Source organism: Ptychodera flava, chromosome 3 (assembly GCF_041260155.1).
Source record: "Ptychodera flava strain L36383 chromosome 3, AS_Pfla_20210202, whole genome shotgun sequence".
Classification (NCBI taxonomy): Eukaryota; Metazoa; Hemichordata; class Enteropneusta; family Ptychoderidae; genus Ptychodera; species Ptychodera flava.
In genome coordinates this window covers 14,566,156-14,583,435 of record NC_091930.1, presented here as the reverse complement: position 1 = coordinate 14,583,435, position 17,280 = coordinate 14,566,156, and positions in this window count along the sequence as shown.

The following is a 17,280-nucleotide window of genomic DNA, read 5'->3' as shown; positions in this document are numbered from 1 at the left end:
ATAACTATCTCTACTTGGTGGTGATTGTTGAGTTGATATGACTATGTATTTGCTGAAGTAGAACATAATTACGATGACGAAAGGGTCAAGATGTCCCGCATCGCAAGCAGGATGCAGGCACATATACTCACCCTTCGTCCCTCCCACCAAATTTTGATGGATTGTTGTTGCTGCTGTCTTTCTTTTATCGTACAAGAGGAGATTACACTTGTCAATGCAACGTATTGGTACAAGTAAGCCTTTCTTAAATTAACACAGCAGATTGCCGAACTTGAAGCATATCCAATATATTAAACTCTGACAATAAATTACGTATGAGTTACTCGCATATTTCAAGTGTTCAGACACTTTACCATGTGCATCGGGTACATAGCCAGACCGTGTCTCTTACTGTGATTGAAGAGCATGATTTCCGTCATGATAAAGTCGGGGAAATAACATCTATAAGATAATTGCACTTGTCATGGACTTCTTTCTAGGCCGGAGAAACGATATAGATGTGTTGAGTTTAGATGTGAAATGCTCATGAAATCCGTTAATATGAACACACGTAATATATATCATCACTTAAACTTACAAAGTTTTCCTTCACACAAATGCATTTCAAAAATATAAGTAAAGAAGGACTGGAGTGAAGTGAATTGAGGAAATGAAATGTGCAGAACAACGTATCGTGCATCTCTTTATTGTACAAGGTCTATCTCATCAGTTCAAGACACCTGGTATTACACAAAACGGTGCCTTTTTATGTGTGAGGAAATGCTACTCCACCCTTGGTTTTCGTGAAACGACCTTTATAGAGGTTATTGATAGCAGAGATAACACTGTCACATGAATCATGCATGGAACAGTACTCGATATGTTCACACACAATGATATGCCATGTTTTCCAAAGCAGAAACTGGCCAGTGAGGATCGATATTTTCCTGTAAATCATACACACACGTTTATCACCTTTGCTGAATCGAAGCTTGTGAAATTAACTGCTGTAGTCATTTTAATTTCCTCTAGAAAACTGTTCGGTCGAGCCAAAGTTCATTTGCTGAAATAAGTGTTCCAATAAGCAGTTTTACAAGCTACATAAATACTTGCCAAACTTCAGATATAATGAAATCATAAAAAAGTTGAGGCCCATAAGTAACGTAACTGGTGGATGTAAGATGCGGGACTACAGAACAGCAATGTATTTTATATACATGTGACGGCACACGTCTCCGAACCACATGTTAAACTATCTGGCGGAGTGTACTGTTTCTGATGTGTTTCAACTATGTGGGCAATCGCGTGAAAAGCTTAATAAGCAACCAAACAGATCTCTTCCCACTGATACAGTCTCCCCCTTCTCTGGGACTGTGCCTTGGCTTCTTAGACTGGCAAAACGGATATCCAAGTGAGCATTCTTTGTAGGAGTAAGGGTCACTGCTGTTGGGATAGAGGAACTGTAAGATAACATGCGTGAGAATTATAATGAAATGAACACCGTTTTACTCTATGTGTGCTTTACCCCTTGACTACCTATGGCGCCGGATATATCCGGCGCCATATTGAATTACCATATACCTTGAGTGCCGGAAATATCCGGCACAGTTAAATAGGCGTATTTGCTTCGTTTTTGTCGCAAAAAATCCCGTAATTTCGGCTTCGGCACGCAGCACGACTAAGATTGATGTATTCCGATCTGGCCTGAATGTGATTGCGCCCCCGTACGTCCGAGTATGGCCAAAATCCGGAAGCAAATGTAGTGACCCATGACCTCGACCCTGAAAGGTCAGGCTGATCACAGAAGCGTCACGCTGATTGTTTACAGTTTTCAGAAGTACGGACGATCGCGAAGATGTTTATGGTTTGTTTTTTTAATGAAATGAAATGTTTATTTATTGAAAACAAATGATTTATATGTAAATATGTTCTATTAACAGCAATATTCGTGAATGAAACTAAAGGAAATACAATTTTTTACTACAAGTCAGTGAATTTTTATAGCAGCCATATTATCAATATGACTGGTCACATGACTGATCATGTGTTTTGTCATGTGATATGTTGTTCCCTAATGTATTTTAAATATTGTGAATTATTTTTTGATAAATCATAACCATTTGAGATGTATGTTTCTGCAAGGAAGACATAAAGCAGGTATTTACAAATATAAAATGTGTTGATTTTCAAATACAGAATCATGTCAGATGCTGATGTTTGTGGTTCATTTACTCTGCCTTTTGTGAGAAAAATCTTAAATAGGTACATCTATAAATAAAGTAAAGGGTAGTTATTATTACATATATGTAAGAAAATGCCATGAAAATTGCAACTGTATTCAAATTTGCGTCATTTTATGGATTCAAAACACGTCCTGATGCTTCAAATATTCATATTCTTTGCCAACTCTGGTCACATGATGTGTCATGTGATCAGTCACGTGACCTGAAAATACAAAACTTATATATGAAAAAGTGGGAAATTTCATGCTGATTCAGAAAATATATGGTTTATTGGCACTTACTTAATTTTTACTCTTAGCAGTGTTCATGACCACACCCAAGATTTTATCAATATTTACATAAGGGGCCTGGTATATAGGAATACATTGGCCTTGGTAGTCAAGGGGTTAAAACTCACCCAAGTGAGCATTCTCCGTGCAGACAGGACTGAGGGTCACTTATCTTTGGATAGAGGGACTGTACGATAAAACGTGTCAGACGTTCAGCGACTTGAAAACGATGTCATGAGGTGCATTTTCGGAGTTGTAAATGATCTACCTTACATCTTTGATAAGAAATATATTTTTACTATAACCCAAACGGGATTCGAACTCCTACACACTCACGGCAACATCGCCTAGCTGCTAGGCCTCACACAACACCAGTCGGCTACCGTTTCCAACCCAAAACAGTTGGTCACAGCAACCGACTTAGATGTTACAATCCTGTGCGCGACCGAGCAACACAGTGTACATGTCAAATTTGTCGAAACCATTTTCACAGCTGTTTTGGGGCAAAATAATGGGTAGGATCCAGAGGCGCCATAGCATAATCAGATTAATTATCGCAACTACACCTTTGGACTTGGTGCATCAAACAGTGCCTACAAGCTTTTCTGTGGCTAACAAGCAAGCCAACAAGACATGAAGCAATTTGTTTTCTCTATTGAAAACCGTTTGATACTGAGTGTTATTGAAAAAGCCTACAACATGATTGGAACTAATTTGGGATAATTGGATGCTGAAAGCAAATGTAAGCTCATCTGCTATTCTTTTTTAGCTAAACACTTGTTTTATGAGTAACTTGTAATATTGCCACATTCAGCTAGAGCACCAAACAACTTTGACAAATTTGAAAAATATGAAGATCCAATTATCCGAAATTAGTTCCAATCGTATTCTTCGTCGATACAATTTGATTATCATGTTCATGATAATAGGCTGTTCACAACGACATCTACTTAACTCTTCGTTAGTAGGCTTGTTTCGATAGTTCTTATGGTCTACACCAACACACTTCAAAAAATGGGATACCTGAAACAAAGTGAGGTTTCAACGGCCAAATGAAAGACAGATTTGCATCAAATCGTTCACTAGCACTGTGCAAGGACGATGACATTTTATTGTTATGAATAGCCAGGGAAATAAATTGCAATCGTAGTAGTTTTGTCGAAAACCGGATCTTCGATAGCCGTAAAATATAGTATATGAACATTGTGTATGTATATGATTTATTGAGTTACCATTTTGTTCAACGAAGTTAAACTGACTACACGTATTCCCTCTTAATTTGCTTTAGATAATTGTCGACACGGCGAGGCTACGAACGATGAAAGTTTTCGTATGTTACTTTTTCTATATGCTGCTATGTATCGTTCTAACATCACTGTTAACAGCGGGCCATGATCAAGATAAAGACCGAAACAGGAGAGGTAAGCTTAATCATGTTCAAATTCCAAGGGGACGTTGATGACAAGTAAATTGCTTTGCTCCACTTCGTTAAGCTGACAAAAATGCAATTGATATTGTAGTCACGGCGCTATGAGTTTCGTTACAATAGGAAATATCACAACTAGAGAATAAAATAAACGACAATAATAGCTTTTTGAGTTGTTAAAAGCTAAAATTTGATCATGAAAAATGACATATCTTGTCAAGTTCTGTTGACCAAGTTATTTTTTCCCACATGGATGAAGTTCAATAGCCGGCAAAATCAAGTTATGGGAATTCCACAACAAATAGGAAGTAATCACCGTGCGCTTTAGTTTCAACACATACATTGATGCAAACGAGTCCTTCGTTTTTTTCCTTGGCGTTTTCGGATGAAAATAATCAAACGACTTGGCTGCCATTCAAAGTATCTCCACCACTGACTTTGCACAACTAGTTTGACACAAGTAAAATTCAATACGTATCAAAATCCAAAGAACATCTTTCTTTTGTTACGAGCTACACATGATGCTATTTGGCGGAGTGCATTTTGGTTATGGTAAAATTGTGGTTATTGCATTGACTTTGCATAAAAGCAATTTGAATATTATGATCCTTACTGAGGCCTTGTTAAAACGTATGTTTGACCAGGTCATTGCTAACATCAGCTCGGCAATCATTTAGTATAATTCCCGTTTTATGTCCCACTATAATCGAAAAAGAAGAGGCCTTGTAGCCTTTTGTCACGTCAAATTCCAGATTTGTGGAAAAAGACTTCGGCTGTACCTTCGAATCACTGGATGTTACATTATAGATCAGCATGATAATATACGATTATCGAATTTGACACTATTGATCATGGGAACTGGTTACGCAGGTTTTAATTGCCCTTTGGTATCACTGACACAACCTTTGACACAATCTTATCTTAGTTTCATATGTACGTAGTAAATTGTCAACAGGGCTTAATCCCTATCATTTCTAAGGTCGCGCATGAAATAAGGTGCTTCAGAAGGTTTATTAGTTTTAATTTATCTGTGCCGTTTGTTAATATCGACCAAGAAACCAGGTTACACAGTCTACAATTCCGCTTTGGTATCACCGGCACAACCTTATCTTGGTTTCCTATGTACCAAGTAGTAACTAGTTGTTAATTGTTGACAAGATCTAGGGTCACGCACTAAATACGTGTTAATACAGTGTCGTTTGTTACTATTGACAACGAAACCATGTTACACACACTTCAATTCCGTTCTGGTATCCCTGGCACTGCCTTCAACACAGTTTTCCTCCACATTGCTATGAGAGATCATTCAATAATTTTGCTTATTGGTCACATTCTTCTTTCCGAAAAAAATGATTCTGGATGGTTTCGCATCTTCAATGCCTACTTAACCAGGATCTGCATGATGTCACCCTCGTACCAAAGGGCATTCTCAAACATTCAAGATGACCTCTCAGATGGCTGCACAAACGGGTAACAAGCAATACTTTAGCTCCATGTGATGTTGTGGAGGTGGTTTTACTATTTGACTGTTGACCCAATCTTTGAATTCCATTCCTAAGCAACTGGAATGTCGCATCTGCACCGCGCTTTGAAACATCTTCATGATAGAAACAGGGGATTTAGAAAATAAATTAAATAAGTCATCAATGCCAATTGAGTTATCAAAACGGGTAACAGGAAAACATGCAGTGTCTTCTTGCACTAGTGGAAGCATAATATTTTTTAAGTCTACACACAAATACCTTTCACTCATTTCCCGTCATTTGAAAATGCGATCCAATGAAGGTCAAATCTATGGACGAATGGAGAATGTCGGACGCCAACACGAGTCTTGTAATTTGTGCCTTTCGAAACTGATTTCAGTGTGCGCATTTCGAGTGTCTACCCTAGATGGAACTTCGAAAACGTTCGTTACAGCAAAAGAAATTAGAAAATGATCCACAAAGGTACAATTGAAACCTCCATTTTTTCCGGGGGAGAAATATTTAGAGATGCAAATGAAAATATCTACCATTAAATCAAACCTCCCTAACTGGCAAAGGTATTGTCCAAACTAGCTAAATTCACTTTCGAATTTGAGTGTAGTGAGCTTACAATTTCCTTAAAAGAAGTTCTCCGTGCTCAGGTAGTAATACAAATGAATTTGCTGCCATTTGCTGCTTGATATTTTAGCCGACAATCTGCTAGAGTACATTCAAAATAAATATGATAATATGAGGGCATTCTCAGACTTTCGTTAGGGGCATTTCAATCCTTAAAAAACATGATATCTTTGTATTTCTTTTTGTTGATTTTTCAATGTGTGTATTACAAAAATTCTCAGACCGCGTTAATGTTTGTAGTGCAAAGTTTTTAATTTATATGTTTACAGTTTGCCAAACAGAATGCAAAGGCTTAGTTCTTTCTTTACACGATTAATGTAACTTGACTGGCACTGCCTTATGTTGGTTTCGTATGTACATATACTCTGTTTATTGTCAACAAGGTCTTATCCATCTCGTCTCTAAGACCATACATGAATTACGTGTATATGTGCTATTCCTGTTTTTGGAATACATTATCGCAAACGATGAAATGTATGGTATTACAAAAGCGGACAATACGCAATTTATGTCATCTGCCACAAACTTTGCAACATTGGAAATAGTGTTGAACTGTATGTCCCTGACGTCGCAGATAATGTCCAAAATGATAGTATCGAATGATGACAAGACAGAAGTTGTTCACTTCTTGTCACGCTGAAATCTACTTGTAACAATAAAGCAGCTAACACATGGAGTTTGTAAAACATTATTACCATTAACAAAATACTATGCAAACACTCCCCGCAAACATCCTGGCAGGAGGAAACAGACAACTCTATGCACCATGTTGGCGCCTAGTTGAAGTTCTAGCTGCAGCAGGCCTCGATATGCTATGGGGCTCCCTCGGGCAACTGTCAAATCGCTTCGTACATTAAAGGGTCGGTTTTGGTTTATTTGATATTGCTTGGGTCGGTTTGGTTAATTTTGCTAATAATGTACCATGCCAATGAAGCAGGGTTTAACGTTCAGATTTAATCAATACAATACATGTTTTTCTTCTCAGAAGATGACTTGCGTGTGTACAGTCCAAAGAAATATCCAAAATGGGAAAGATCACCCGGTAAGTCATCATGATGACTAGACATATATACAATGTTTCACCTTGCCTGAAAAACATTAGGTTATTGCATGCATTACAGTATGTCCCACATTTTGTTTCACACTAAGGTTGATGGGTCGACACTCTAAGCCGGATCCTGGACTTGTATAAATTTTATCACGAATTGCTATTTATTAAATTTAATATGTCGATACGTCATTGTAGCCAAGGAACCAACATAATGCGTAAAATTCAATTTCAAGCCTGCAAATATTCCAAATTAGTACATGTTTTGGACATTTTTGCTGTCGGTGAGAACTACAAAGGCTACAATTTTAGTGGTAACTTCTATGAAAATTGAAAATGGATTGAATGAAAACAATATTCCAATAAATCTGTATTTCTCATCTAAAATTCTCAGGAGAAATAAGAATTCAAGTTAACGTGAAGAGCACGAACAACATAAATGAAGAAAGAGACAATCACCTTGAAAGCTCAGATGTACTCGAACATATCACCTCTTTCCGTGATATCCCTAATGTGGTTACGTATCTGGAAACAAATGTCAAAGACATTGAGTTCAAGAAAATAATAAAGAACGATTTACTTATCATCGTTGAACTAAAAACCAAACAAGCACTGGAAATTCTGTGGACTACTTACACAAGTGGAATATTGAATGAACTATTCCAATATGACATCGCCATACAAAGTAATGGAACGGCATTAAAGGCTCACACACTATCGACTGAGACTCGAATACCAACTTGGCAATATGAGAAATGTCTTCTTGAGTTAAAGATTGCTGTGAGAAATTTCGTATTTTTTATTGGTAATTACTTGGCACACTTCCCACCACAAGCTTATAATGCTGCATTGTCAACATTAATGAGTGACTGTCCCACGGCTGACGTGTAGAAAGCTGGAGTGTGTTGAATATAATCGTCAACAACATTAATAATAAGAATAATTGCCTGCTAAAATATCCTTGAATATAAATACAACCTTCGCCGTATTACCTATGATAATTCAGTACCAAATCCCACTATTGATGGAACCTTTTATTATCAACCGTTGAATACAGACCATGTGATAAGATGTGTTAGACTAGATGTGCATAATATGGCACAGGATTTATTTGTCGTTAGGGTCGGATTGAAATATATTCAACAATTTAAAGCCTTTAAAAAAACCCAACAAATCTTAAGTGGAGCAGGAGTCAACACAGTTTTCCTCCACATTGCTATGAGAGATCATTCAATAATTTTGCTTATTGGTCACATTCTTCTTAAAAATAACCTTTATCTTGGTCTCATAATTATGATAGAAATGATGAAACGAGACCTTTGCATTCAAAGCCTGTTCAAACTTGAAAAATACTACAAATTCATGGTAAGCAAGTTATGCTTGCTTTAAGCATTAGAATTAGCAATATCAAATATCCAATGTGATTAAAGTGACAAGCTACCATCAGGGATGTAAATCTTTGCAAAACAGGAGTAGAGATGCATAATGTCTCAAGAGAATTGTTTAAGGAATATTCTGCACAAAATTACATCAACATCAAGATATGACAAGGATATTGGTTATGGTTCAGACAAAATGTTTTAAATATCAATGATGTGTTCTGAACAATGTGAATGGTACATTGGTTTGAACAGCAAACTGTTGAATTTTTTTTAGGTAATGAAGAAACGTTGAACAAAAATAAAAGGTAAATAATTATTAGAGGGTTTGCGATTTACATCTGTTGGACTGATAATGATGTCTGACCTTTACATTACTAGTATTATCAGGTTGGTAAATTTAGGACTGTACTATAGGACGGAGGAGATTATATTCGGCAGAGATATCTGTAATGCTAGCTTTGTTTCGATTTGAAAAGGTGAAGTCAATTCAAGCATTAGTCTTTAGTTTTGCGTTCTGTTTTGTAAATTTGCCAATGGATCAATTTTATATCTGATATGTTTGGAGAGGTGAGTAAGGAACAGGGCATATGGGTTATAAGATGCATGATTCATTGGTTGTTTTCACCCGGAAACGTTGTTCGACATTAAAGTATAATACTACTTGTGTTCACTATAGTCATAAAAAGTAAGAGTTAAATGTCAAATTAAATAATAAGGCTTAATATCCAATGCCACAGCAATATGCCCGTGCTATCCCTGCCATCATTGCCTTCAGCTAACACAGACGACTGTTCATCCACATTCTTTCTATATATGGGCTGCCTTTAATGTACTATTTAATCTACTCGCTGATCTATGATTTTATCAATATGCACAAAAGTAGACGGAATTGTAGCTGTATACTCCAGTAAAAGCGGTGTTCTGCTATATATTGCAATCTAGACATATACCCCAATTTTCAATAAAGCGTGTTTGTAGTTTATAAGTGTATGAAAACTGTCTCTGTACTGTAAAGTCAAAAGAATAACAAAGTTAGGCACCCGTAAAGTTTAACATTAATTAAATGTCCTAATTGTGTGCCAACTCCACACATTGAGACTAACCTTTGAAATCATTTTTTATTTGACAGGTCATGCATGCATGGCACTATCAACGATCTGCTACGACAATTCACTTTAATCCATGGAGATCAGCGTTTGGTTTGTGATGCAGAACCTAGTATCTAGAGATTTTCAATAGAAATCATTTGGGCATAAGATTTGATGGTCAGTTTTCAAACCCATTCAGACAAGTCGGTGCTACGATACCCTGAGATATTCGACATATTATTATTGATGATGTTTCCCGACAGGGAAAGCAGTTAAGTAAACAAAACTATTTTTCGAACAACATATAATGATATTATTTAAAAAAGAAAAAAATAGGATTCAAATATACGCAAACTGTAATTCCGTTCGAACTCTTCTGGAAAGGCCAAGGGTAAACAAACTTAAGCAGGCCTACCGAGTCCCTAGCCGCAAGTGCAAATAACTTCATTGTATTAGATCTAACCCACAAATTTATTTGTTGAATCTTATTGTCCTTTCTCATCTTAATTGTTTTGCATTGTGTCACAAGGCACTTAGATTTGTAGTTGGGGTGTTGGTAAAGTGATATTTCCTTTTAGCCTGTTTGATGGCGATGTGTCTTATCCGGAGCGAATTGCAGTCAAAAGCTGCTGTTACGCAGGATACTGGGTTACCGGACAAAATCATTTTGAACCAACTTTAAATACCCTAAACACCACTCGTTTCTATGACTTAACGTTTATATGTTAGGAAAAGAACACTCCAACTCGAAACCTTATACCATTTCAGAACTCTAATATGGTAAAATGTGCCCAAGCATAAAACTCATGTGTTTTCCCATAAAATGATTCTAAATGGTTTCGCATCTTCAAAGCCTACTTAATCATGATCTGCAAGATATCAGCCTGGTACCAAAGGGCATTCTTAAATATTCAAGATGACCTCTTAGATGGCCGCACAAACGGGTAACAAGCAATATTTGAGCTCCGTGTGATGTTGTGGAGGTGGTTTTTTCTATATGTTGACCCAATCTTTTGAATTCTATTCCTGAGCAACTGAATTGTCGCATCTGCACCGTGCTTTGAGACATCTTCCATGATAGAAAAGGGGATTTAGAAAATAAATTGAATAAATCATCAATGTCAATTTAGTTATCAAAAAAGGTACAGAAAATTATGCAGTGTCTTCTTGTGATTGTGCAAGCATAATATTTTTTAAGTCTACACTCAAATACCTTTCACTCATTTCCCATCATTTGAAAATTCGATCCAATGAATGTCAATTCTATGATCGAATGGAGACCAGCGAACACGAGTCTTGTAACTTATTTCTTTCGAAACTGATTTTATTGTGTACATTGCGAATGTCGACCCAAGATAGAACTTCGAAAACATTCGTTTCAGCAAAGGAAAAAATGAAAATGACCCACAATGGTACAAACAAAACCGCCATTCTTTCCGGGGGAGAATAATTATTTAGAGATGCAAATGAAAATATCTACCGTGAAATCAAACCTCCTTAACTAGCAAAGCTATTCTCCGCACTAGCTAAATTCACTTTCCTATTTGAATGTAGTGGGCTTACAATTTCCCTAAAGCAAGTTCTCGGTGCTCAGGTACTAATACAAATGGCTTTGCTGCCATTTGCTGCTTGATACAGTCAAAATAATATGATAATATTAGGGCATTGCTACTCTTAGAATTTCGATAAGGGCATTTCAATCCTTAAAAACTGATGATATCAGAATTGTATTTCTTTTTTGATTCTTCAATGTTTTTGTTACAAAAATTCTCAGACCGCGTTAGTTTGTGCAGTGCAAAATTTTCAATTTCTGTGTTTACAATTTCAGAATACAAACACTTCATTCTTTCTCAACACGATTAATATTATAATGTAACGTTACTGTAATAAATGCATTGTTTTCTTTATTTTATATATCACGTAGGGTAAATGTAAATAAAAAATGTCGAATCAGATCTAGTACATTGTCGTATTGAAATGGATGAAATCTATACATGAACTAACCTCTCTATTTTCATTGCTTCATATCTCTTGGTCAAATGTGTTTTTTTACACTTGCTATTTGTTTAAGTATAGCGAGAATGAGCACACAATATTTGTACTATACTTGAGATTATGTGTGAAACTCCCAAATTTTAAGCTGTGTATTTTTTCACAAGCTAACTTAATGTTTGCCATGGCGATTGAGTAAGACCGTGTGACTTATTTTTTGTTATTCTTGAAAAAAATGTGAAACCTGACTCAACATCGTCTCTTATTGTCACAAATAGCGGCGTAACATAACACAATTTGACACCATACAGTTTTAACAAAAGTAGAATAAAGGCCGATTTTTAATGAAAGTGTACACTAAAGTACAATTCGTAGCTGATTGAACCTTTAATGGTCGATATCCCGGTGATGACAACCTTTCCCACACAAATTTAGACGTGTTGGGTATGACCGAATAGCGGCAAATAGGCCATACCTAAGACGTCTATTAAATTTCATGAGTTTACATTTCTTTTTGACGCACACACTTATATCGATTGGAAATCTGCGGAATGGCTGTTACATTAGGTTAACAATCCCAACACGTAGGCAGTGAATTAAAGTGACACTCCCACTTGGAAACATTTTTAAAACACGTTTTTTTAATGCCAACGGTCGATATTTGACGTGGCGACTGCGCGCCGATCGCGAAATATTGATTAAAAGATGTCCGCAAAAAAGTAAAAGTTCGAATTTCGGTGGCCCACCTAAATTCAGCTCCCGAACATCGAACGTTCGGCACTGAGGCCATTGTCAACTGAGCTAAGGAATACGAGTCAACGCTGACGCTGCTGTAAGCCATACTATCACACACATCGGTGATCGGTCATGCCCCGTGGGAGAAAGCGAGTATTACTGACGTGGCCAAAAACGAAAAAGAAAGTTTGCTGATTCCTCTAGAATTCGCATAGGTGACTAGTGTAGCCGCTGGGAAAATTATCGGGAGCGCCTCGGCATTCTTACTCATTGATAATCGATGCATCGATGGTTTGTGACTCAATTCTGGTCGCATACAAATAACCCTTTCTACACGAAAACTGTCTAAATATTTAGAGTACGTTTGACTTGAAAAAGATACAGCATTTTATCACGGAAACACCCTGGATAATCGTGGTCGGCACGCCTAAGTATAACTGTTTTACACATCTTTGCCTTGCTAAGAGCGCACTAAACGGATAGCCGACTCGAGTCGACAATGCAATACAATACAGTGGCAATGGACATTGACAGAATTTCAACATTTTGAAACTCAATATGGCAATCTGAACTGTACATTTTCTTGCATATTCAAATTGGAAACATTTTTATGAAACGGAAATTAGTTTCGGCAGACAGGCTGTCTCAGCACAGAGAGACGGCAAAATGTATTCATGAGAGGCGGCTAATATTTTACACGTAAAAAACTGATATCTGTGTGGTATTTGATAAAAATATAAAACAATTGATTGAGAATAATGAAAATGACAAAAAAGGAGAAGTTTAAAAAAAAAACCTACCCGAGGTAAACGGCATTATGCTGTATATAGGCTTCGCAGTGGGAGGTAAAGAAATTGCGTCGTTCTAACTTATTATGGACTCCCAAGAATATCGCCAATCAGCACAACAACAAACCTTCGGGAGATTTCGGGTCATAATCAGAAACGATCGTAAAACTTAGGGATGTGAAAAATATGCTAGGGAAATGGCATGTTTTTATCGATATCTCGCGATCCGCGCGCATTCGCCACGTCAAATATCGACCGTTGCCATTTGAAATATGTTTTTTTAAAATGTTACCAAGTGGGAATGCTACTTTAAGACTGTTCCAGATATAAGACGTAGTGCAACGAGACATAGATTTAATGAGTTCGGCAGTGGCGCTTCATCAATAGTATGACGAAGGAGGCCATCTTGGGTAACTTGATCGGATCTCCACCAGTAAATCTTCCAATGACAACTCCTAATCGTTCCAGATCAATGCCCATTTTACATAGTAGTTGCTCTTGTTGTAGAGGAAATTCCCTATGACGACAAAGGAATGTTGTCTTGTGTAGCAGTTCTGTGGAGTTTTGCAAAGTTCAACGTCCGTACATGCTACCACGTCAACGGTTGTGTGAGACCCCACATGTGGGCTGTAATTCCGAATTCCGAATAAAGCAAGGCAAATTTTTCAGTCCGACAAGTTTCCTTACAAATGCAAGACTAACGTTTATCAAAAAGGGTAAACTATGAAGACCAACCAGAGCCGTTTGTGACCAAGACATCCCACAATGCTTGCCGTATAGCATCATGGTACATACTCCGCGCCTGGCATCATGATCATAGCGAGCGACTAACCGTGGAGGTTAAAGAGAATATTGTTACCTCCACGGACCATGGATGTATAACTATACGTCCATGCATAGTGTTACGTGCAGAGAAAACGAACAAAAGGGTGAACTCAGCAGTTTCCGTTTAAACAAAATTTATTACGAAAACAAAACTAATTGCTAAGTTAGGGACAGAGTACAAGCTTTAAAAGTGTACAGACTACTTATCTCAGCTGGGACGGCAAAGCTCCAGTCTCAGAGTTGTAACAGTCAGTTGGATGAATGAACAGTCCTTTGGCTTGCAGGCTTGAAGTTGCACAAAGTCCACAGTATAAATCCAGCGTTGGCAGGGAAGGTCTTGAAAAGTCTTGAGAATGACTACTGCTGGAGTTTAGTAACACACAAGAGACACGATCCCAAAAGTCTGACTGGAAGCTGAGCACGTCCCTTTTATAAAGGCATATAAGAACAATCTAGAACTTTTATTGACATGCTAATTACTGTTCTAAAATTATCTCCCTTACACAACTAATCAACTTTCCAGAACATTCCAAACATGACTAATTGAATTCAAGGTTGTGAGGTCATCAAGGGCAGTGACCTTGAGAATGTTCTAGACTAATTGAACTCAGGTCATGATGAGTGTGGGGGGAATGACCTACATAACACACCCCCTCTTCAAAAAAGAAAATTTTTCAAAGAAAAATCTTTCTTTTACAAATGTAATCTTGAAAAGGATTTAAGTACTCAAATTTTGTTTTACTCTAAAGTAAAGTTTCTTGAAAGTGAACAACAATAAAATTCTTGAAAGTGAACAACAATAAACTCTAAATACGAGAGAGACAGTCTGCAATTAAATTGTCTCTGCCTTTGATATGTCTAATGTCAAGATTAAACTCCTGTAACATTAAACTCCATCTTAGCAATCTCTGATTTTTGCCTTTGAATTTCTGCAGAAAAACAAGAGGGTTGTGATCAATATAAACCACTATTGGCTGATTTGAAGAAGTAACATAAACTTCAAAATGCTGTAAAGCTAATATCAAAGATAAACACTCTTTCTCAATTGTAGAGTAGTTTCTCTGGGATTTGTTAAATTTGAGTGAAAAATAGCAAACAGGATGATCTATCCCATGACTATGCTCTTGCAATTTATATTGGAAAACTTGAAATGGCACTGAATTTGGCATAAAGTATGCATGGCAAAGTCCAGTTATTTTTATTGAGTTCGATAAAGTCATTGTTCGGCAAATTCTTGGCTTCCCCTTGGAGATATTCCGCTTTCGCAGGATTCAGTCTGTCTGGAATGTTGTTCCACTGGATTACTGTCGCAGACATCTTCATTGTAATAGATGATGTTTGTCTCGTTGGAATATCTTGGAACAAATGTTCATGGATTGGTTCTTTCAGCTGTTGTTGTGGTTCTGGCTGGAGGTGTGCCAACTTTGTAGACTCCAGATTCTCCAGGATTTCTGAGTTCTGAAGCTTGACCGAGCCCAGCTTTGAGTTTAGAGTATTTTCACTCAAGTCAGTTTCAGTATCACTATCTTCATAATGGCCAGAACTGACGGTACTGACAGGCTGAGTTATAGTAGGATTATCCCTATCCAAATATGGCTGAAGCATATTTATGTGACATAGCTGTTTTTTTTCGCCTGTCAGGTGTTATTATGATGTAATTTAAATCACTCAGTTTCTTATCAATTAGATATGGCCCAAAGTAACGAGCATGGAGTGGTTTGCCAGGAATCGGAAGTAGAACAAGAACCTTTTGACCCGGTTCAAACTTCCGTTTTGAGGTGCTTTTATCATATTTGGTTTTCATTGACTGCTGAGATGACTCAAGATTTTCTCTGGCTAATTCACATGCTTTAGAGAGTTTTGTACGAAAATCTGACACATATTGCAAAATATTCAGACAATCATCATCGTCTGATAGGAATTTCTCTTTAACGAGCTTAAGTGGGCCACGGACTGTATGTCCAAATACAAGCTCAAATGGGCTAAAACCAAGAGACTCCTGAATTGACTCTCTAACAGCAAAGAGCAAAAAATGAATTCCTTCATCCCACTGCTTCTCTGTGTCAAAACAGTAGGTCCTAATCATGTTTTTCAAAGTTTGATGAAATCGCTCAAGAGCACCCTGACTTTCTGGATGATAGGCGGATGACCTATACTGTTTAATGCCTAGCTGATCCATGACTTGTTGAAAAATTCCAGACATAAAGTTGGAGCCTTGATCGGACTGGACAGCTAAATAAAGTGAAAAATTTGACTAAAACTTTCACTATAGTCTTTGTCTTTATGTTTCTCAGTGGTATGGCTTCTGGGAACCGGGTTGATGTACACATAATTGTCAACATATACTCATTTCCTGATCTTGTTTTTGGTAGGGGCCCAACACAGTCTATTAGTATCCTACTAAATGGTTCTTGAAATGCAGGAATTGGTTGTAAAGGGGCCTTTGGAATGGTCTGATTTGGCTTTCCTACCATTTGACATGTGTGACAAGTTTTACAGAAATGTGCTACATCCTGCCTGAGATTAGGCCAATAAAAGTGACTGAGAATTTTATGATAAGTTTTCCTGACTCCTAAGTGACCAGCCCAGGGGGTTTCATGGGCCAGGCGCATATTTCAGCACGGTAGGGCTTTGGAACCACAATTTGATGTTTTATAGCCCAATCGTCATCAACCAAAACATCTGGAGGTCTCCATTTACGCATGAGAATACCAGATTTTGTATAATAGGAAACAGAGCTATCTGAAGTTTTACCTTCATCATCTACCCTGTCAAACAAAGACAAAATATCTGGGTCTTTGTGTTGTTCTGCAATGAGATTTGATCTAGAAAATGTCTGACTTTGGTCAGCAGAAGTTTTACTGGAAGTTTCAAATCCACGAGGGATAACGGAATGATCCGTGTCAAACACCTGACTGAGAAAGGTGTCATTTAAGTCAACATCTGTGACATTATTTTTGAGAGTATTTTGATTCTCGGAAGTTTTCTTTGACATGGCTCGAGTAATGGCACATGAAGGAAATAAATCGGGTATCTCTTGTTCAATTGGCTCTGGATCCTGATCTAAACTAGGATTATCAGTCACAAGTGGATTAGTAATGACCTTGTCCCCAGCAAGGTCGTTTCCAAGAAGAAGGTGAATCCCTTCAAAAGGCAAAAAAGGCCTAATACCTAAAGCCACAGGTCCAGAAACAAAGTCCGAAGACAAATAGACATTATGGAGAGGAACAGGAATGTAGTCATTACAATCTACCCCCTTAATAAGAACTTTAGAACCTGAAAATGACTTTTCAGAAAACGGCAGGGTATCTGCCAACAAAAGAGACTGGGAAGCCCGGTATCTCTTAAAATTTTGACAGGGGTAGCGGAAGAGAAATCACTAGAAAGTGATATAAAACCATTA